This window comes from Melospiza georgiana, chromosome 2 (genome assembly GCF_028018845.1).
Source record: "Melospiza georgiana isolate bMelGeo1 chromosome 2, bMelGeo1.pri, whole genome shotgun sequence".
In the NCBI taxonomy this organism is placed as follows: Eukaryota; Metazoa; Chordata; class Aves; order Passeriformes; family Passerellidae; genus Melospiza; species Melospiza georgiana.
Window position 1 is genome coordinate 2,582,366 of NC_080431.1, and position 22,686 is coordinate 2,605,051.

The window sequence follows — 22,686 nt, forward strand, 5'->3', positions numbered from 1 at the left end:
CGGCGGCGGCGGCGGCGGCGGCGGGGCCGGGCGGGGGCGGCCCCTCCCGGGCGCAGCGCGGAGGCGGGCGCGGGGCATGGTCCCGGCGCCGGGGCCGGTGGCGGCGGCGCGGAGCGGGCGCGGAGCGGTGGCATGCGGCGCGGAGACATGCGGCTCTGCCTGCGCTCTGCCCCGCCGACATGGACCGCCGCCGCCGCCTGCCGCCACCGCCGCCGCCGCTGCTGCTGCTCCTCCCGCTGCTGCTGCTGCTGCTGCTCCGCGCCGCGCTCGGCGCTGCCGGCCGTCTGAGCGCCCGCCCCGGCAACGAAGGTGAGCCGCGGCACGGCCGGGTGACCCGCTTCTTCCTCGTTCTTTTTCCGCTATCCCCCCTTCTTCTATTGATTTTTTCTCCTTTTTAAAATTTTTGTTTTGCTTTGTTTTTTTTGGTTTTTTGTTTTTTTCTTCACCCCCGTTATTCCTCCCCCGCCCCGCTGCTCCCCGTTAAGGTGGTCCCGTGCGGCAGCGGCTCCTCGCCCCGGGAGCGCGGGGCTCGCCCTGGCACAGCGCGGCCGTGCGAGGGAGGGAGGGATGGATGGATGGATGGATGGATGGATGGATGGATGGATGGATGGATGGATGGATGGATGGATGGATGGATGGATGGATGGATGCGCGGGCAGCCGCCCTACGCTCCCCCGAGCGGAGCTGGCGAGGGCAGCGCAGCCCGTGCCGCCCCGGCAGTGACAGCAGCCGGAGCCCGGGGCGGGGAAGGGGCCCGGGACCCGCAGCCCCGCAGGTGCCCGGGGGGAGCCGCCTCTGCCCCAGCCCCCGATCGCTCTCAGCCCCGTGATAACTCCGAGCCCTTGCTCGTTTGCAGGGCTGGCGGTTGCGCTGGCCGTCGTGCCTTTCAAAACTTTTAATTAATCCGCGAAAGAAGGTTGTTGCCCTGTAAAACCTCCTCCTGGTTCCCTAGCGGGTTTGTGTCAGACCGCGTTGTTTGTATCGGATGTGTATCAACGCGTTAAAGTTGTGTTTGTGTGTGTATGCGACTGTTTGTGATTTTCCGGGAAAAAAAAAAAAAGTGAGTAGTTTATTTTCTTTTGGTGTGTTAATTCCTAAGATGACATTTGCTGAAAACCCATGCTAGTTTCAGGGAAAAAAATAAATAGTGACAACCAGACACTGTGAAACTGATTGAAATACTTGAAAAAAAAACCCTAAAAGACCCTGTCCTTTCCCTATTAAGGAAAAAAAAATGAAACGGAGCTTTTGCTTGCTTGCAGTGAAGGCGCTCGGCATGATCAGGTTGTCCAGAGCAATTATCTTTCGGGATAAAATCTAGAGGGCAAAGGTTGTGAAGAACTTTTAGCACCTAACAACCATGTAAAACTCACACCTGTGCTCGAGTTGGATGTTGTGTAGAGAAGCTCTGAAACCTGTCAGACCAATTATTTATTTCTCCCTTACAACTAATGCTGGTTTACTAACTGATATTCCGGGTGCTTGTGTGATAAGGCGGTGAGATAACAACTTTCCATGATTTCTGGAAGGAAAAAGAAATATAGTAACAAATAACTAAGGAAAGATGCAAACTTCACAAGTCCTGGGTAATCTTTAATCAGTTGGTTTCATTGCTGGCAGATAATTATAGTACCATTATACAAGAGGAGCAGTATGTCATCTGTTTGTGCGTTTTATGCAAATTTGTTTTGTATGCAGTGCTTTATAATTTATTTTTTTTTTCATGAGCATGCTTTCAACAGTCACTTCTAAACCTGCAGAGAGAAACTATTTTGTAAATATTGTCATTTCTCAAAAATAATTTTCAGGCATGAAAGCCAGAGTGTGGGTAGGGGTTACTGTTGCCTGATAACCATTCCTCCTAGGGAAGGGCTGTGGTTCTGTCAGTCAGTGGAGCGGCTCTGCCTCCATGGCAGTGGAGTCACATTCTGCAAAACTGAGAGTGGCTGTGCCAGAAAGATATTGGAGCATTCCAGTGTGCATAAAAACCCCACTTTTTGTGTCTTTGTTTGGAGCCACTGGCGCTGAGAATGGAGAAAGGAGGGAAAATATGGGTGTCATACGGAATGCATGTTAAGTACACTTGTCCAAGTCAGCTTTCAGCAAATGCTGCCTCCCTTCTCTCTTCCCAGCTTCAAGAGCTCGTACAAGATGAGCAATATTTGCAAAATTGGTAGTGAAAACAACAGTAAAAATGCAGTTACAGGAGAGTAACCTGCTTTTGAGTGGCTTTTTTTTTTTTTTTTTAAAGTATATGTTTGGCTATGCTTTTAAAAAAGAGAAATACTGTCAGTTTTCTTTTAAAAAAGAGATCAACTTTTAAGGGCTTTTTGGTTCTTTTTTCAAACCCCATTTAGGAAAGTTCAGTAATGCTTTTATTTATTTACATTATATGGATTGATTGTGTGAGTTTAGAAATCTTAATTCTTATAATTTGCTGACCCACTAATTTGATGAACAAGTGTTAGCGTGCAGCTTTAAATCATGTCAGAAGATGATGTTTTTCTCTATTAAATAATCTTTTTCTATCCACTTCATTTACATTTCTGGTGTTGTTCCCATAAATTTCCTCCCAAAACTAGAGATAGATGTTTCTATATTTCTCTGGAGTATTTAGAAAAGTTTCCTTTTTCCACCACTGAGAATAAAAAAAGGTATATTTTGGACAGCATTTGTTAATGTAGGCACATAGATAAAAATGTCTCCCTTTTTCCTTACATTTTATATTAAAGCTACTGTTGAAATTCTCCCCATAAATTGTTTTAACAGTGGATGGAACTAATTTTTGGTATGTTTGTGTACCTTAGTCTAACTTCTAGGGGATGTAAATGTTGTAGTGAGCACGTAACAAGAGTGTGGGCAGAGAAGTAGCTCCTGAATTTATTTGACTTGAAATAATATTTTTTTTTTAAATCCAACTTCACTTAACATTTGTAATTAATATGAAAACTTCTGACTGTAGGTGGTAATACTACAGTGGCAGTGGATGGGATGAAAGGAGTAAAGGATGAAAGAAGGGCTGAAGACAAACTGCTCTCTTACTGCACTTTGTGGTGCTCAGTGCTTTCCTTTTTTGTCTTTTTCTTGGGCAGCTTGAGATTTTCTTAATTTTCTTCATCCCAGAGAAATTTTATTCAGGATTTTTTCTGGATAAAAAGTAAAACTTTCCCCGAGTTTGTTTTCAAACTCTCTGCCATGCTCGTGAGAAATTTTCCCTGCTCAATCACAGGAGCTCAAGGAGGTTCTCTGAAGCTCGGATTTATCTGTGTTTGCTGGTAAAAGGTGTGTGCTGTTTTCTGCTGGGCAGGACGATGTCAGGAAGATTTAACATCCAACTTTTCCAGTTTGGAGTTTGCAGGCTGAGCCCCGTAGGTGCACAGAAACCACAGGTTCTCCTGTTCCCCTCTGCTGGGTATTCTCTGCTTGCTGAGCATTGTGTTTCTTTTTTCTTAGAAGGATGCATTTCTCTTTCTGAATAATTCCTGTGGTATCAAGAAATCGAGTGTGTTCTGTCATTTAATTTAATAATTTCTCCTCGGTCTCTTCTGTAACTATATTGCCTGCCTGAGGGTACCAGCCACCTTAATTTCACTGTTTTATAACCCACAACAGTTAACACTTGACCTAGGTCATTAACAGGATTATCAGCAAATTTGTTTAAGCTTTTACTGACAACCTGAATTGCTTCAATAATATTTTGACTGTGCAGACAGGAAACTTCTTGTAACCTCTCAATCTAGCATAAAATTAATTTCTTGTGAGCACAGCTACCAAAAGATCAATATGGGAAATCTGCTTACAGTACTTGGCTTCAAACAGTGCCTGTTTTGGGTTTACAGTAAGAAGGTTCCAATCAGCCTCACTTTTCAGTCTGGATTTGGAGCTGCAGCTTCATCTTTTGAGCATTGATTGCAATCTCAGAACTTTGCAGAACCACACAATTAAATGCACCATTTTTATCTGAGCTGGTCTCTGTTAACACTTAAAATTGCTAAAGACAATTTACTTTGCCTTTGTAATAGTGACAGCTCTTGGTGTGGTTTTGAAAAATGTGCTGCTTTCACATGGAACAAAATCCTTGCCCAAGTCTTGCATGTGATTTTGGGAAAGGCTGACAATACTGGGCACTTTTCAATAGAATTAGAAGGGGGAAATGCTTTTTCCAAATCTTACTTTGCTCTATGTCATGTATCATTAGGTCAGGGTAAGTCTTCATTTCTCGTGGCACTATTCCTGCTGCTGTCCCTGCCTTGCAATTGACTGTTTATCTGCAGAAGAAGTTAAAAGCAGGGTTAGAAGTCTCCATGTCATATCTTTTAAAATTTAGTTTCAGTAATCTCAGAGTCATGAGGGCTAGAGGACTGTTTTTCATACAGCTGTGTCGTATTCAAAGCTTCTGTGCTTAATCCTAAACTGTATCATTAGACAAATAATAAGCATGTTTTAAAATTCACACAAGGGTATGATGGTTTTAAAGCTAGGAGAAGTTGGGTAAATGCATAATTTTCTGACTACATTTTTGGTAGTAGACTGTAACATGTGGAATAACTAATTTTCTTAATTGTTTGTCACTGGGCTTTTTTCTTGACTTACTGCTATTTAAGCATAATGTATTAAAATGAAAAAAAAATCTCTCCGTTGGCTATAGCAAACTTAAAGCAGGTGTTTGAAACACAGAGATGTGCAAATTGGACACAGCAATTAATTCTTATTGCAGTTAATTTGGACACAACATAGTTGCTGCCCAACAAAGCGCTCAGGGCAGAGAAATGGGTCAGAACTCTTCTGTAGCCTCAGCTTCAGCAAAAAGGCACCAGCAGATGGGCAGGCATCAAACAGATAATAGGCACACCAAGTTTAACAGTTGTTTACACAAAAGCTTTGCAAATCAGGAGTGTCTTCTAACTGAACTTAAATTTTTCATTCCCAGCTGGGAGGATGTACAAATTAGTTTTAATTTTTTAAAAAAAAATTATTCTCTGCTGAGGTTAGGTAAATTGCTATTAGTATACTTACTTTCTGATTCTGTTGGAGAACTTGGGAGTTTTCCTCCAGGAAAATGCCTATAATTGCTCTTGTTCTTTAATCCCCACTTGATGAAAGTTTAGAAATACAGATGCAGGTGTTCATTTTCTCGTTTTCAGAGCTCTGGATTTTATCACCAGTGAGGGTCACTACAGAGCTGTTACCAAATACCACAGTCCTGTTGGTGGAGTTTTATACAGAGCCCGAGTTAGTGCCATAAGATACCTGTAACTCCTGTAGCTTTGTAGCTGCTCTTTGATTGTTCTGGGAAAGAAAATAAAAATAAATAAGTAACTGCTGCAATAATCATGCCTGTACTAATGGTAAAGTTCAAAGCTCTGCTCAGTGGAGCTGGTATTGAAACCCAGAAGGTAATTTTGAAACCTTTAGGTGCAAAACTGGATGTTTCCAGAGTTGTTAGATAAATCTCCAGAGGTGGGGCAGAGGGTTTTCCCTAATCCCCTGCCTTTCTAAAGCATAATTCCAGCATCCAAAGACTGCTTTTTCTGGAATGGAACATTTCCTTCTTTCTTTTGCGTTGTTAGATTTGTTGAAGCATTGCTGAAATATATTTTCAGTGAGGAGAAAAAGACTTGTCATAAGAAATGATAGAGTGAAATAGAAGACTTTTTAGTTTACAAAAGCATCTGGCTACTGTAAAATGATTGTTTTTCCTAAAAATTCACCACAGTGGGGTAGCCTTTATTTCTGTAAACACTTTAGAGCAGTAGCTTTAAAAAAAAAAAAAAAAAAAAATTAAACTTGTTCTAAACAAGAACTAAAACTTTTAAACAAAAATAGGTTAATTCAGAAGATTAGATATGAGCTCCCAGGAGTGTAATTTTGGAAACAGAGTGTGGTAGCAATTTGTGGGCTCAGGATTGTATTCCCCAGCAGAAATCTTGTGTCTTTTAGTTTCCTAGGCGCTTGCTAAACCCAAGTGCAAGTTCTCATTTTGCAGCGTGAAACACATGCAAGATTAAAATTCAGTCCCTTAAACTGAAAGTTCCTTTCAAATTTCTGCAGTGGATGAATGAAAGAAATAAAGATGTAGAAATAAAGATAATCCTGCCTGAAAGAAACCTTGGGATGGTGACAGAAAAGTTCCAGTCTGCGAGAGTGAGGGGGAACCAGCCCGTAAAGCCTTAAATTTGCAGAGATGTTATTAAATCAGACACATTGTAAGCAGAAACATTGGTACCACTCTCCTTTTTCTTTTTTTTTTTTTTTTGTTCATTTAACTACCGTGTCCTGCTGTTTCAGGCAAAATATGGAGGAAAATCCCATTAATCTACTGGAAAAATATTGATGAAAGAAGAATAGCAGAGCAAGCGAACAGTGGTTGAAACTTGCTAGCAATTAAGAGAACAATAGGTTGAATGTTAAGGTTCAGTCAGGGCAGTTTAGTGTAATATGGTTGGGAATGGGGCTTTTTTTTTTTTTATTTCCAGCTGGTTTCTCATAATGTTTTTATATCTATATTTAGATAGAAAGATTTGCATGGCATTTTTTTAAACAATAATTAAACCTGCTAAAGTATAGCTGCCTCACATCAGAGGGCAGCAATTAAAATCTAAAACTTTTAAATTGGTGCCTAGGAAGGGAGGGGTTTGTAGAAAATCTAGAGTGACAAGTTACTCTTTAAATAATTTACAATTAAATCACAAAAATATCTTTTGGTCCATGATGGGCTACCCCACAAACTTTGTACAGTAACAAATAATAACAAGTGACATGGGATTGCTTAATTTAGTTGGTGAGAAGTTACAAGGTAGCTAGAGGGGGTTTGTTCTTGATTTATTTTTTTTTTTAAAGAGGCAAGGCTTTTTGAGAGTTCCATTTTAGGGGGGGAAAAGAAAGATTAAAGGAAGAGAAAAAGTAGGCAGAGGTGAAGAAAATCAGATCTGAATATGAAAAAAAAAATCCAAACTTCCCCTGATTACTGACAAAGTTAGGGACCCAGAATTCAGCCCTGAAAGGGATCCAAAGAGTGAGCAAAGCACAAATTAAGAAATTCCTTGCCTCCCTGAAAGTCTGAGCTTTGTTTACATTAGTGAGCTTCGTGACTCTGATTTACCAGTGGTGAATTTCAACAGAGGCTGCAGTTAAGGAAGGGTAGAGGCATTTTCACCATTCTATTTAATCTTACTCCGACAGTGCTTTCTTTAAAAAAGAAAAAAATAAAAAAATAAAAGCAGGGCGAGTTATGTCTGCCCAGCCTTAATGTTCATGGAGAAAACTGACTTGAGGATTTTATCCTGAGACAGGTTCTGAGATGGTGACGGCCTTACCCTACAAAAAACTTTTCTCCCCTGATTTACCCCAGAGAACAAATGTCCTGGCAATGCCTGAGTGCTCAGCGTTCCTGGAGTACGTGGTTCCAGCTGTGGAGAATGTTCTGTGCTCACCCAAACTCTCCAAAGAAAACCCAGCTGCAGGGAAAACTCATCTGGTTCTTTATTCTCAGCTCACCTGCCCACCCTTCCTCTCATGCCTGTGCCATTTTTTTTTGTTCCTTCCCTTCCAGAAATCAACATTCAGCCAGAAAGAGTAGAAGGCAAAGATCTTTTTTTTTCTTTTTATATTTCTGATTTTGAGGGATAAGTGCCCAGTCCTCTTGTAACTAAAAGCTGTTTACCAAAGGGGAGGGATGCTTTGACCCTGTAGATGCCCGGAAGAAAAGGCAAAAGAGAAGAATGAAATGTTTAATGGCATTGCTTTTCCTGAAAGATGGGCTAGAGCTAGACATAGGGTGTTCAAGGAATTAAAACAGAGGTTTTCCATGCACACCAAGGACAGAAACACTGGAGAAGAAGCATGAGGAACATGCTTAGTTTATGGAATAAAATGGAAACTTGATCCCTTTGTGGTAAGGTGGTGGAAGCAGAAGAATAAGCAGAAGACAGGGGTCTGAAAGTGTCTTGTGGGTAGATGGGAATAGAGCAGTCATTTACCTTTGTTATAAATATTTGTGTTTCTCACATATGGAAATAGTGAAAAAAGATGTTAGTGGGGTTTTGGTTGCAAAGGCAGCAAATGAAGTCGGGGCAATTCCATTTTTCATATGGATAGCTCAGCACACATGTTTTGCATTAATTACCTCCATAAATTCTGTTAACCTGGCAAACAATGAAAATATCATGTTGGTGACATCACTGTATTGGAAAATAAAAATGGGTTCAGCATCTTGATTTTCTCAGCATGACACTTGAGGAGATTTCTTATGCTATTGGCATTTTACTCCTGCAATTTGCACCGTGGTGTTGAGTCATTTGCTCTGTGGGTTTATTTTGTCTTTGGGGCAGCCATGGAAGGGCCCAAGCATTCCATGCAAGCTGGGGATCTTTATTCACGGAGGTAGAGAAAAAAAGCTTGACAAAGTTATCAGGGCGCGCTTGAGTATGTGGCTTTCCAAATGTAGTGCTTCAGGATTCTCAGAATTGTTTTATAATTCTTGACTTCTGTGCTTTAAACTTAGAAAAACAAAACTCAACCGAGCCCAACCCAACTCTATTTATTTTTGTTTTTCTGTGCCCCATGCGAGGAGTTCCTTAAAAGCCAAATTTTTTTCTGAGTTGTGGCATGCTGCCAGTTGATTCACCAGGGGGATATCACAGCCTTTTAAACAAATGAATAGCCATTTCCTGGACTTGTGCTCTGGTCCCTGTCTCAAAAATTTCTGTCCTCCAGTGGGGTATTGATCACTTGCTTTGGATTTTGTTGATGTCTGCACCTTGAATATGTTTGAACTGCAGTAAAATCTGTGGGAACCTTGGTGTTGTGTGTGCCCAAGAGTCTTTTCTGTGACACTTTCTGGTGTCTAGAATTCTAGAAACTGAGCGTGTCATAGTAGGTTTGGACCTCTCAGCTTACCTTAAGTGAACTTGGACACTGACTCAACATTTATTTTCCCCTTTAAGCTGCTAAAAGTCTTCCCAAGAGGGATCTTTGTCACGCTCCAAATCTACCAGACCTTCGGAGAGCTCAGTTCTGTAAAACCAGTGAATACTGGAAATTACTTTTTGTTTCCAAGGGACTGTAGAAGTAAAAAGAGTTAGATGTGCAGTGTGGTTAAACCTTTCTGAGAAGTGCTTTAGGACTCACTGAAATACTTTGAGTAATGTTTGCTCTGGAGTTTTGGCTAGACATAACATGTGGTGCCATTTTATGTGCCTCAGGGTCTGGGCACCCAGTGGGACTGACAAATATGACACATCCTACAAGAGACCCACTTCTATTCTGGGCTGATAAAAGGCAGGGATTGGCAGGGTTTAGGTAACTCAATCTCATCCATACTTTCTGGATTTTTTTTCTTTCCTCTGAGAGGAGGAAAATGACTTGGGTTTTAAAGGGAATTTAAACTCCCTTTCAACACAGTAGCCCCCATTTTGCATTTGCATATTTAACATGGTGCCTCAGTGGTATCAGATTTAATGCCAGAGTGGTTGGAATGGAATGAGATCTGTGGGATTTGTATCTGAATGTCAGTTCAGCTAAACTCTAATTCAGGTATCCTGAAGCTTTCTGCCTCTTGCTTTTTGTAGGAGGCACTGGAACAGGATCAGTTGGAACTGTTTAAAAACAATGCAAAGAAGCCAAGGCGACAGTAATTTGGAACCCATTAGGTTAATCCATTTTTAATTTTTATATCCTTGTCTTAATGAAAAGAACTGGCACATATCAACTTACAGGAAATAGCCTAATAAAACTGAAACCTTATTAGGCCCCTTTGATAAACAGTGCATTCCAGCCCACCACCAGTCATATGTTTTTGCATACTTGGAAATTGAGCTTTGTGCCACTTTAACAATATCAAGAGAACGCTCATGTTTCAAAGTAATAAAAAAAGAAATAAAAACCTGTTTTGCCTGTGTTCATCACTGAGAATGGGTGGATGGTTGTCCCTTTTCCACAGGCAGGCTCCATACTTAGCAGAATGGGGAAGACCACTGGAGAGCTTCCACTTAGCATGGAGTGCAGGTGATGTTTTTTATTTGTAGGCATCCCTGCATTGCTGATTGCTGCCCTGCATTCCCTCCTTCAAGGCAGCCTTTTGAGAGAAACCTGCAGTGAGGGGTTGCTGCTTTGGCTGCTTCTTCTTTTTCAGCTGTAGGTATCTAAATCTGGCCTCAGATGCTCTTGGGGAGTGGGTTTGGTAAGAAAAGTAAAATCTGGGAGGAGGAAAATTAAATTCTTCCTATTCAAAAACTGCGGGAAGCTGCCATAAAATTAGAATTTGCCAAATCATCCGAATTGGTGGTGGAAGCTTTTATCTTCTCCAGAAGCAATAATCTCTAGGGTAATTTGACATAATTTGCTAATTTTTTTTTGTCTTTTCATCTGATATTTTTGACCAAATCTTGAGCACTTAAGTGAAAATAATGGAGGCTTGGGCTTTCCGGTATTCTCTGAGTATTCCTGTGTTCATTTATTGCAGCAACTCTTTTTTAATTCAGTTTGGTTTCTGTTTGCTTGCTCATCCCTTGCCCTCACCCTGGTGGAGTCCTTCAGTCAGCACTTTGACCACAGATTGAACATGACAGTTGCCAAATTGGGAACGTTCTGCACAAAATCACATTTGTGTTGTGCAGTGTCACAGCTCGGGCAAGGAGGGTTGGAAGTGCAGACCCCACAGGGCTGTGCCTCTCTCAGGGCTGCAGCCTGGCTCTGGGCTCAGCAGAAATCTCAGCTTTAGCAAAGAGTTTGTCAGTAAATGGGCCAAACTGTTGGCATGTGTGTTGGGTAAGTCCTGAAGAGTTCTACTGGCTGTTTTTTATTTTATTTTCTTCTGGGCAGTGCTAACATCTTCACTAAAATATTTGAGGGGAAATGCAGGACCATAAAATCACAGGAGGCTTGACTTTTATTATTTAGCAAGCAGCAAATCAGACTACTTAAAACCAGACTTCACTGCTGGACACCTTTTTTTATTTGCTATCCCTTCCCAAAGGTTTCTTGGTCTGCCTTAGCTGGTTTCAGCATGGTTTTGGCAACATCAGTGTGATAGCTGATCCTAGCTAGAAATTAAAATTGCATCAAGGTGCAACTTTGGCCTGAGTTCTGCCTGCCTATCTGTAAATGTTTGTTCTAGCCCCAGAATAACCACAAAAGCGATGTGCTGGCAGTGCTGGGGCAATGCAGAGTTGGGAAGGCTCAGATCTGTGTTCATAGATGGATGAAAATACAGGTGCAAGCCCCCTTTGCTGGGAAGGGTTCACCATTCCAAAAATGTGCATCAGGCTTTGTGCTGACTCCACTCTGTCCCACCCCAAACCCAAGTTCTGGCTGACTTTCTGCCACAGAGTATTTTCTTTGCTGCTTGGGATTATATGGCAAATTTCAATTAGTCAGTCATCATTTTTTAGTTTTGTTTTTGTTGTTGTTGTTGCATAGCAAATTTAATTTTTCCCATTTGTTGGCATTTTTTTTAATAACCAGCTAGGGTAAAAACTCAAAGTTTTTTGCCAGACAAGAGAAGACAACATAGTGGTGTGAGGGTTTTTTATGCATTTTTTAAGTATTAATAGAAAATGTTAATTAGCTGAAGAAAAAAGATTTAAGTATCTTTTGACATTGGCTATTGCTCGGCATTTTGTATGCAAAGAAGAAAATTTGGAAATGCTTTCCACTGGTGAAGTTTGTGAGTGGCTCTCTAAATTTTGCAAGTTGCAGGATAGTGTCCTCCTAGCAGGCTTTCCTCATTTCTTCAGCAGTGGGGGGAATATCAGAGTGATTCTACCTGGCACAAGATTTGTTTGTTTATTTTTATTCTTGTGGGAGGTGTTTCTACCATATTGAGCTCGTTGTGGCAGTTATTACCCCATGTGTTTCTGGAAATGCTGCAGCTTTCAGACTGTGTTCAGGAATCAGTTTAGTTTTAGGGTTCTTTCCTTTCCCTGACACCCCTCCTGATGAAACATGCTGTTAGTAAGCCTTGGAGCATCACTCCCAAATCTGGAAGCAGTTTCTGGTAGTACAAGTGTCACATTCCACCCAAGCCTCCATTCATCTGCTGCTGATGCTGTGAGAGGAGGGTGAGGCAGCTTTGTGTTTCACATCCACATCCCATCTCCAGTTCTGGGGAGAGATTGGATTTACCCCCTGGAAATCCACATGGAGGGAGCTGATCATGCTTTCTCCTGTGGCTGTGCATGGGCAAGGGCAAGAGAATCAGGAAAGACTCTCTAGAAGGAGAAAATATTCTTAATTGGCATTTTAGGGGTGTGCTGTATCAGCAGAAATACTGCATTGTAGTGTGGAGAGCAGGGCTGTTGTACAGGAGGACCAAATCGCTGATTGTCGGAGTCAGAAGTCATGGCTGCTAATCTTAACACCAGTAAATTCTCCCTTGGAATTACCACTAGCTTTAAATCAAGGTAATTACATGCAGGACACCAAGCCAGTTAGACAGCACTTTATTTATTTACTTTAAAGTTGCTTTATGAGAGCTCCTCTGTGTCTCCTCAGCACAACCAGGAATCTTTTCCAAGGCATTCTGTTGGAAAGAATTGTCACTAGCAAAGAAACTGTTCAGCTTTTTTTTAAGAGTTACCCCTGGTAACTGGCTGGTCAGCCTCAGGGATTTTTGTAGGAAGCAGCTGAGTGATGGTCACACAGTTTTGCAGGAGGAGTTGGTACAAGGAGAGCACATGAGTTGTGTGAGAAACTCATAAACTTCTTTCAGCTAGTAAATATATGGCTGTAGGCATTTGTAGGCTATTTAAGTATTGGCTTCCATGTAACTTTAATAGTATATGGGAAAACAAATGAGGATTACACTGAAGTGTGATCTAGCTGAGTACATCCTCATGAAACACTTCATTAATTGATTCACAAAATGCACCTGACCAATTGTTGTGTGTTGTTACACTAAAGGATCTATCAGGATTAAAAGAAGTTGTGATGAGTTCATGTAGGAATTGAGTGCTTGCATGAAGTTGTCCATTTTTACTTTTTACCTAACCATCCAAATCCGTGAAGAAGAATAAATCAGACAATGAATTTCTAACCCATTCTTTATATATTTCTTATGTCTTTGTGTATGGAAATGCCATTTTCTTCTGCAGTTTCCAGATTAATACAGAGTTTTAGGACATACAATGACAAAATTTACCATTGCTTCTCCCAGTCAGTTTTGTCTAGAGACCAGGATTTCATCTTCTAAATTCTGCATTATTGTTTCCCCTCTATTGAGATGTGCAACTCTGGAAGTCACAGAAGCTTTTAGAAGTCACTAGAAGCTCTTATCAGGAAGAAGGTGTTTTTTTACAGGTTACTACTTGAAAGGAAATATGTTTTTTGCATTTTTGATACTATTAAAGAACAGCACAACACCCATCTGAACCAGAAGTCTCCTGTAACCAGTGTGAAAACCTCCCTTGTAAGGACTTCTAAAATGTTTGAGCATGGAAAAGTAATGGTTCCAGTCTGAAGGAGATGAGGAAAGTGGAATGAAGGAGAGAACTGAAAAATTATTCTTAACTTCATAGATTTGATCCTGATGGTATCAGGTTGTCCCGTGGCTGAGGCACCTGCCTGTTGTGGGGGACAGTGAACATTTCATGGCCACCCATGTGCTGTTGTGATGCCTGTGAGGGCAAGCTGGACCTGCAGGGCAGATCTAGAGAGGGGGAGCTTCCACCAAGCTGTGGGTTCATTGCCTGCATGTGTTTTGTAGATGAAACTGAGTTTGGACTGGATTAATCCATTTCAGAGTGACTGCAGTCATGTTCTCAAGGAGCTTGTCCTGTAAGAATAAATAATATATAATTTATATAATAATATGTTAATATATATTATTTATTCTATATAAAATATATCACTTAAGTTTGCTCCTGGGTGATTTGCCTCAGCCACTTCTTGCCAAGTGATTTTCCTCAGGAGTCACACTCCCTTCAGCACCGTGCAGTGCAGGTGCATGGCAAACAGATCTGTCTCATCCCGGGAGATCCAGAATCTGTGGGAATTTCTGCTAACAAAAAATGAGAAGTGCACTTTTCCTTTTGAATTTTTATTGGTGTTTCCTTTTTATGGATGCAAACCTTGCTGCAGAGTTGCCTGCCTAGGGCCCCATGCACTCAATAAAGGACTGACTGATTTTTCTTTGTCTATGTGATTGAGGACTTGATTCAGAGCTAAGAAATATGTAGCACTGGATTATGTTCTTTCTGTAAGATTAGCAAAGATATTTTGTTTATTGATGTAGATAAAACAATGCTATTGTTTTCTTTTAAAGGGGAGCATAACTGCAGGGGGAAACATTTTTCTCACATAGATGGCAGAGCAGCTCAGTCCTGGCAGTATAGCAGTGCACATATATCCATACAGAACACAAATATGTGTGCACAAAAATGTAGAAAATATGTTTATTTATGTTTCTTTATAGCACAATGTTATTTTAATACTGTACACCTGTGTCTCCTTCTGCACATTCTAATTAACAGTAAAAATAATGCCTTCAGAGCTGTTTATTTTTTAAAGTGGTGTCCAAAATTAAACAGCAGTTAGAGGAGGATGATGAAATAATACAAATAGCTTAACTCAGCTGATTCATAGGCACTGTCCCTCATTTTTTGTTTCCTGTTCTTCTGTTTACTCGGAACACCTATGCTCATGCCATCTGGTTCTGGCAGCAGTGACAACCCTTCAGGTTAACAAATAGAAGATGAAGCTGCTACAGTGGCTACCTCTAATAAATCTGTCATTTTCAGGTGTCAAAATGTCCTAGCATATGCTGAGATTTATTTAATTTCTCGTTATCATTATTTCCATACTGGAGGGGAAAAAAAATATAAAGGGGGTGTGGGGGGTGGCGAACACACCCAACAAAAGTAAGCTCAGATTGCAGATAATAAATATTACAGTGTTGCTATGAAGTATTAATACTTCATTAGTTGATATTTATATAGAGGCTATTTGTTTTTGTACAGTATTTTGTATGAATTCACTTCCTCTGCTTCAGGTTGATAAAGAAGTGGTTACTTAGGGAAGTGTGTGATCAGGCACTTGGAGGCTGTATGGCCAAGATGAGGAATAGAAATTACATTTGTGCTTGTAGGAAACAAATAAATGCCAAAAGAAGAATATCCTTTAATTTTGATGTATGTATTTATGTATTCTACTTCATGTTGATAAAGAAGTGGTTACTTAGGGAAGTGTGTGATCAAGCACTTGGAGGCTGTATGGCCAAGATGAGGGAAATAATTTATTTTTGCGCTTGTAGGAAATAAATAAATGCCAAAAGGAGAATATCCTTTAATTTTGATGTACGTATTTATTTTAAATACCCGTTGTGTTTAAAATAAGGTATAAATCCACTGAGATTTGATTGACTAGAAAATGCCTGTGAAAATGTTTACAAATAAAATGTTCCTTTTCACACTGAAAATTATTGCATGACTCAAAAAAAAAAAACCCAAAAAACAAACCAGCAAGATTAGCAATCAATTGATGGCCCTCTTTAAAAGCAGGTTTGTCTGAACTTGTAACATTGTAAATAATTACTCTTGTATCTAATGTGTTACACATGACATTTAGAAAACACTACTGCAAGACAATTTGAGAACAAATTAGATCAGAAGCAAGAAAGAACTGCGGGAAGGACTTTAATCAGCTTTCATTATTTATTCCTGTATTCTGAGAAGATTATAGATGCCAAATGGATGCCTTTAATCAAATAATGATTTAAATATTCAGATCTCGCCATTTCAGTTAGATGCAGTGACCCAAATTTCAAGCATCCGAGGGGAAAACGCTGTGGTTTGTGCAGCTGATAGAAGAGCTCTGTTCCCACCCCCTGCTGCAATTAATTTAGCCATGATCCCTTGTTTGTTTTTTGTCACTTTTCTGGTTTTCAGAAGTTGCCCTGTCTGCTGTTCATTGTGTTTTAAGCTAAAGGAGATGATCCTTTTTATTTGTCTGTCTTTTTTTTTTTTTTTTTTTTTTTTGTACAGCTTCACCGCCTGGCCACCTGAACAAAACATCTGCTCACAAATAAACACAGCTCTGGGTGTGGGTAACTGAGGTTAACTGGGCAGAGGCAAAGGAAACTCACTATTCTTCCTTGTGTCTTCTTTTGCAGTTAATCTGCTGGATTCAAAAACAATTCAAGGGGAGCTGGGCTGGATCTCCTACCCGTCACATGGGGTGAGTCCACTAGAGTGTGAAATGCAAAGTGCTGCTGCAGACCAATGTGCTATTTAACCATTGTTTCCTCTTCAGAGGACACTGTGCAATAAGGCTGGGGCTTTGGAGATGCAGAAGTAATCTGCTCTGAACTTGCAAAATATGGCTTACACGGGTGTGGGGCTTTCTCTTTAGAGCACCCATCCCACTGCAGATAAACCCTTGGAAGGGCCCATTCCTTGGGGAGAAACATGAGAGCAAGAGGTGCACTGAACAACAGTAGCAAAAAGTTCTCTTCAGGTACTGCTCCTTCTCTGTCATAAAGTGTATTTCTAAAAGAGATTGTGGCTCTTCTTCATGGTGTTACTTGCTAATTTGCTCAGATGGAAGTGGTGGGAGGTGAAAGCTGTGTGGACATAAGTGGCTGATGTAAGTACTTATTTGTAACTTTTGTGCTGAATTGTTGCTAAACTGTTCAAGTCATGAGTTAAAGTATTACTACAGAAATGTCTACATAATGTTCTGGAGGAGGTTGGTGGTTGTTTTGTTTACCTTGTATCCAGACCTAATGGTATTCTATTGGAAGATTTAGAAGTGCAGTCTTAAAGCACCTGTGCTTTCCAATTTGCTAACTCTCCATCATACCTACATGGCTTTTCCCAGCAAGACTCTTTAAAAAAATTTCTTGAATAACATCATATTGATGACTAAATGGTGCATATCTGTCTAGTGATGCTGATATGTGTTCACTCTCTCACTCCCCACCTCCATGTCTCTGTGGAATGTGTGTATGTGTGTAGGAACATCCCACCTCTCTCTTTCTGCGTTACATCATGCAGATATGCAGGATGACTCTTGCATTCCTGCATTCTGTTTCCCCCCAACACAAAAAAAAACCCCACTTGGCAGTTGAAGCCCCATGTCCAGAACCCCCATGCCCTTGTTCTCAGAGAAGGCTGAGCCATCAAGTTTTTGCTTTGGGCAAGCTGTTGATTCACCTTTATCACTTTTACAGAATCAGTGTTAGGAGTGCCTTTGCATCTCTGCCTCATGGGATTCCTTTGCTAATGTTTAAGTTGTGCCTTCTTGATATTAGGCATCAAGCAGTTGTTTAGCAGTATTTAAGGATGAAGGTTTGGTTCATTTTTTGAGTTTATGCATGGATCTCTCTCCGTGTCTCTGGATAAAATTGCTCCATTCTCATGGGAAAGAAGTGGGAAGAGGGTTCAGGTTTCCTCCTAGTGGCTTTTTCTGCTGACTTTTCCCAACAAGAAACATCTCTAAACAGGATGTCCAAGAGGGAACTCTCCAGCAATTTCTAGTTGATCCGTGTGGTTTTCTTTTTTTCGCTTGCATTTTTTTTTTATGAAGCCTTTCTCTCCCAGCTCCCACTGCTCCTCTGCTTTGCTCTCCTGCTCTGCTCAACTCCTTGCAGCTGTGCAGATCTGCTGCTCTGCTCCCTGCAGCTGTGTCTCTCCTGCCTTGGATGCCTCAAACAGTTGGTAGGGAATGATGCAGGGTATCATGGGGGATATAAGGAAAACAGATGTGCTGCATTACCCCACCAAAAAGGGCCCCTGGATCTGTCAAGGTCAATTTTATTGGCTTTTGCAAGATTTTGTCAGGTAAATCCAGCCCAAGTTGTTGTTTGCGTGTGTTTGTACATGCTGTTCCTATTTACTGCCATATCCTTGGATATGGAAGCCAAAGTAAATCATGGAATTTCACTGATGTTCTTGCAAGTTAATGAAATTCCTCGTTAAAAATCGCGTGGCAGTAAATTAATGTAGATCATATGCTGTGACTGTTTTTGGAAGAGAACTGAGCCTCTAGACTGGAGTCTTCAAAATACCTTGAAATATAAATGTAAAGTGTAGAAATAACAATGTTTATCCTATCCCAATTGGCATTTTGCTGTAAAATGGTGACAACTTGAGCATCCTGTGAGAGAGGCGCCTTCTTCTTACAGCCCTTTATTTATAGTCAATTAATTAAACCTGGTAAATATGGCTGTGTCTGTCTCTGAGCTAAAATATGAACTTAAACTTCAGTGGAAAAACATTATAATAAAGATGTCACATCATATTGAAAGATTGCTAATAGCAGAGCAGTGATTTAGAAGGTAAAGCTGATAGAGCTGCACTGGAGGCTGTGACTCACAAATGAGAATATTGGTGTCGTGCCAGTTCCTCTCGAGCGTGCAGCAGTGTTCACATAAATGTCAGGACACCAAAGCTGGTGACTTACAGAGTTTTTAAAAATAATTTAACTGAAGTGTTTAACAAACCTCTTACTAGGTTAATAATTTTGTCCTGTTGATACATGATATTGATTGACTTCTGGCAAAATGACCCAAATTGATTGGTTCTTCTTTATTTCTATAAGCTGTCTCGACTTGGGCATATATAATAATAGCTTTCCAGAAATTCCTGAATATTCATGTTAAGGTTTGTGGCTCATTGGTATTCAGGGGTTTGTGTGTCCCACATGAGCACGCTGTAATGGCAGTGATTTAGACTCTGGTGAGTAATATCACCCTGGAAGAATGTGATCTCCCCTTGAACCATCCCACACAGCCACAGCCTTGGCTCCAGGAACACTGATCTGGTCAAGCTCATTAAAACCCTGTCGGCACAAAGCACTGGCCCCTCCAGATAGCAAGGCACAAGAACTAAAAAATATAATAGCAGGTTTTGCTGATGCTTGAGCATGATTGGCAGCAGCCACAAGGCCCCTGTCCTGTGCCACCATCCCAGCACCTGCCCAGGCAACCTTTTTGTGATGCCAATCAGTCAAACCCCAGCTCCATTTCTATAGGTTTCATTAAAAGGGAAAGAAAGAAGAGCTACTTACTCTGTGCAGAGTATATTATTGATATGCTGATTAAGCATAATGCAAATGATCATTAACCGTAATTCACATAAATTACAGCAGCACAGATGTGGGGGTTGGGAGGATAAAGCAAGTCACTTTAATAATATACAATAGAAATGTGATGGATAATTCATACAGAACAAAAGGAGTACAGTCAAACCCTGCTCTGCATATTCATGGGAGGAATTTTATTGGTTTCAGCATCATTTTTTAGATGTATCTGACTCCTGCTCCATGTGGTTTTTTTTTTTTTCAAACTTCACAAAAACAATTATTCGTGACATAATCTCAATCCATCGTTCTGCAGTCACGCAGCTTGTGACTCAATCTTTACGTGTTTATTAGTCAAATTTATGGACTTGAAATTTTTGGTCATGTTTTTTTCATGTAGTCAGAGAAAAGTAACAGAGAAATCACTCTTATCTTGTTTGGTTTGTAGCTAGAGAAAGGAATGCTGTGGCATTTTTTCACTGTCATGTAAAAGATAATTGTTCACAAAAGAAACCAAGCCAAGTCAGGGAAAACAAAACATAACAGAAACAGCTCTAACAAAAAAAAAAAAAAATACCCAGCCTCAATGAGTTCTGTACATGGCTAAAGTTAGTAAAATGCAGACAAAATTTAACAGGCTGATTGGAAAAATAATGATTCTATTTCTGATCTTGACAGCTTTCTAAATCCCTGGGTTTCTTCAGAAACAGCAGATTTCTTTGAGAGCTGGCCATACTCAGTACCTTAAACTTTTGGACACATAGTTGGAAATCTGGTGTGGACAACTTGGCTTTTTCTTAGTGGTCACTCTGATGGTCATTTGAACAAATCAAGCTGATCGTGTCAGTAATGGAAACTGGTTCATCAGTATTTGAGGAGAGAAGGGTAACATTCCCTGCTCCCCTAATGGCTGGTGTTGTGCCAGGCAGGCTAGAGCCTGCGTGACTGAGATTAATGAGAGTTTTTCCATCAACCAAAAATTGGGTTAGAATCAAAATAATCCTAGCAAAAGTGAGGAAAATGCCTCCTTTCTTATATTTCAAAAGCCTGAAAGTAGTTTGTCACGTTAGGCTGCACTGCTGCCTACCCAGGCTGCTGGCAGCCTCCTTGGTTTCATTTGTTCTGCTTTCAATAGTTGGCTAATGTGTGGCCCTATAAAAACTTTTGGGTCTTTTCTTTTTGGGGGGGTATCATGGACAGAGTGACTGCAGAAGAGCCTGAATTATATAGGTATTTGGATCTCTCTTGTGACTAGGTGAAGGTAGAGGAGAATTTGTGCAAGGTACAGCCTGGCTCTGGTGAAGGTGCTCTCAAATAAATGTTATTCAGGAATCAGCTTCTCAGCCCACTGTGACTGGGAAGTTTCTCTGTTAATGCAGAAGACATTTTGAAGATTAATAAGTATTTCCATGAGGTTTGCTTTCCTGCAGCTTTGTGTCTTGCTGTTAATTGCATCCTGTTCTGCAGAAGGTTTGGGTTTGGTTTTTATTTTTCACTAGACCTTAATGCCAGTGGGTTTACTCGTGCCTTTCCTTCAGCCTTCCCCTCAGCTGGGCACAAAAAAACATGCAAAGTTGTTCTTCCTTGCAAAAATCTAACATTTTCACACCACTGCAGAATCTCAGGGCAGCTGAGCTGCCAAAAAACCTTGAAACTGGCCAACAAAAATACAAAAAATTATCAAATGCCTCATTTTATATTTTTTTAATGATGATTGACATCTTAGCCTGTGTTCATTTTTTATCTGACAACAAATTTGACAATTTATAAGCAGTACTGTGTATAAAGTGGGCAGTGTTGCTGAAATCACTAAGTGGTTGTCAAAATGAGTTTCAAAGGGAACCCAGTGATATCAAACAATTGGTATGAGACAAAAGACTGAAACTTAGAGATATCTTTTTAAAATAAAAAATTAGGCCCTTGTTTTAAAAATGAAAACATTCATGTTCTGCTGTATACTTTCTTTTTCCTATCCATTAGCAGTGGAATTTCCTTAGTACTTCTTAAAACAATGTGTTCTGGTAAAATCAAGATTTATCTGTTTTGCCTGAGCTCAGGTCTCCTTACAACCCCATGCTGTTACCCTGCCTTCCACAATTTGTGTGTCATGTCTGAAATGCAGGCACACTGTTGTGACGGTTGCAAGTCAAATGAACCACTTGGGGTTCTGGTTTTGTGACTCATACACTTTGTTTCTTCTTACAGTGAGTGCCTGATTGGAAAAATATTTTTTTTTTTTTGTTAATATGCTCATTTTTTCGCTTATTATGTGCTTTTGAGTGCACTGAAAGTGTATTTGTTTCACTAGTTTCTCCTTTTTTCAAAATAGTGAAAACTTTAAAAAGTAAGAGCTTTCAGAAAAGTTTCTTTTACCCTCAGTTTTCTGTAATCAAATATGTGCTGTTTCTCAGTTTTAGACTTCTTGTTTTCTTCCTGCTGGAATAAAACTCTCTGAATGTTCTGCTGTAAAAGGAATGATTTTTCTTTGGAGAGGGACAATTAAAAATCTGCCTGATTTCTGAATTTTTAAAGTCTCTTCATTCACAGTCAGCATTGAATCAGAATGCAATTGTGGTTTCTTCAGTTTGTGGGTGCTGCTTTTACAAAAAATCTGAATTAGTAAAAAGAAAATTGTTTGTATGATACTTTTTTCCCCTTTCTGATAGATCTTTCTTGGAGCAACATAAAGCTGTGAGATAGGCCAGAGAGATATGTTAATTCTGTGAATGTTGTTATATTTTGACTGATTTTGAATAAATGTGAGTTTTTTTGATATTTTCAGAGGCAGTGTGTAAGTAGTCAATGACAGTGTATTTTAACTGGTTTTGGCTTCTGTTTCTGCTGTGCACTATCTTCTGCTGCTTGCACTAAGCATGCATTTAAAAGGGAAGTTTAAATCGAAAAACTTAAGTGGAGTTGACTAAAGAAATAAGATAAATGCTTTGGGGGAAAATAAAGACATTAAACATATTACTTGAGAATTTTATGCATCCCTGGTCTTGTTAGGAATTGTTACCAGACACAAATGCCTTTCTTTTTAAAATGTGGAGCACTGGAATATTCTTAAGATTTTTTTTTTTATAATTGTAGTCTGCATTGCATTCAGTTGAAAAATTCATTGTGATCATAATGGTGCTGTGTTTTGGTACCTTTTTAAATTGATCTAAAGTAGAAACTGTGCTAGTTTCAGTGACTATTATTAAAGGAGGGGGGCTTTTCTTTTTTTCTACTTTTTTACTATATTACTTCAAATTATGAGATTTCTTTTAAAGAATAATTATAACAACAAGAAGAAAAAGTACAATAAGGGCAATGTCTTTATATCATATTTTATAATGAAAAATATGCACACCCTCCCCATATTTCATTAGCCTCATCAGTCCTTTTATTTGTTGGTAATAAGGTTGTTGAAGGTTGGAGATCAGTTTTCTGTGGTTTCAAACAAAAAAGAAAAAAAGAAAGTGCAAGTTTTGGCTTTTGCTCCAAGAGTTAAATAAAGATCTTATTTAAAATTGGAAATGGAGATGATCCAGCTTTCAATTTTTCTTTTTAACTTGCAAAGTTTAGAAGCAACATCATTCTCCTCACGGGCAGAATTTTATTTCTGTCAGCCTAAGTCTAGGCCATTTGTGAGAAGTTCTCTCAAATGGTCTCATCTCCACGATGTCTTTC

General features: G+C 39.9%; 1 protein-coding gene across 1 annotated transcript in view; it reads left to right on the plus strand.

Annotated features, from left to right (window-relative positions):
- The first annotated feature begins 202 nt into the window (after positions 1-202).
- The window catches only part of EPHA3 (EPH receptor A3), a 173,617-nt gene continuing 151,133 nt past the window's right edge, over positions 203-22,686 (plus strand). Inside the window, exons 1-2 of the mRNA XM_058043854.1 lie at positions 203-309; positions 16,106-16,170. The gene's annotated coding sequence lies outside the window, so the exon portion shown is untranslated. The remainder of the gene's footprint in view (positions 310-16,105; positions 16,171-22,686) is intronic.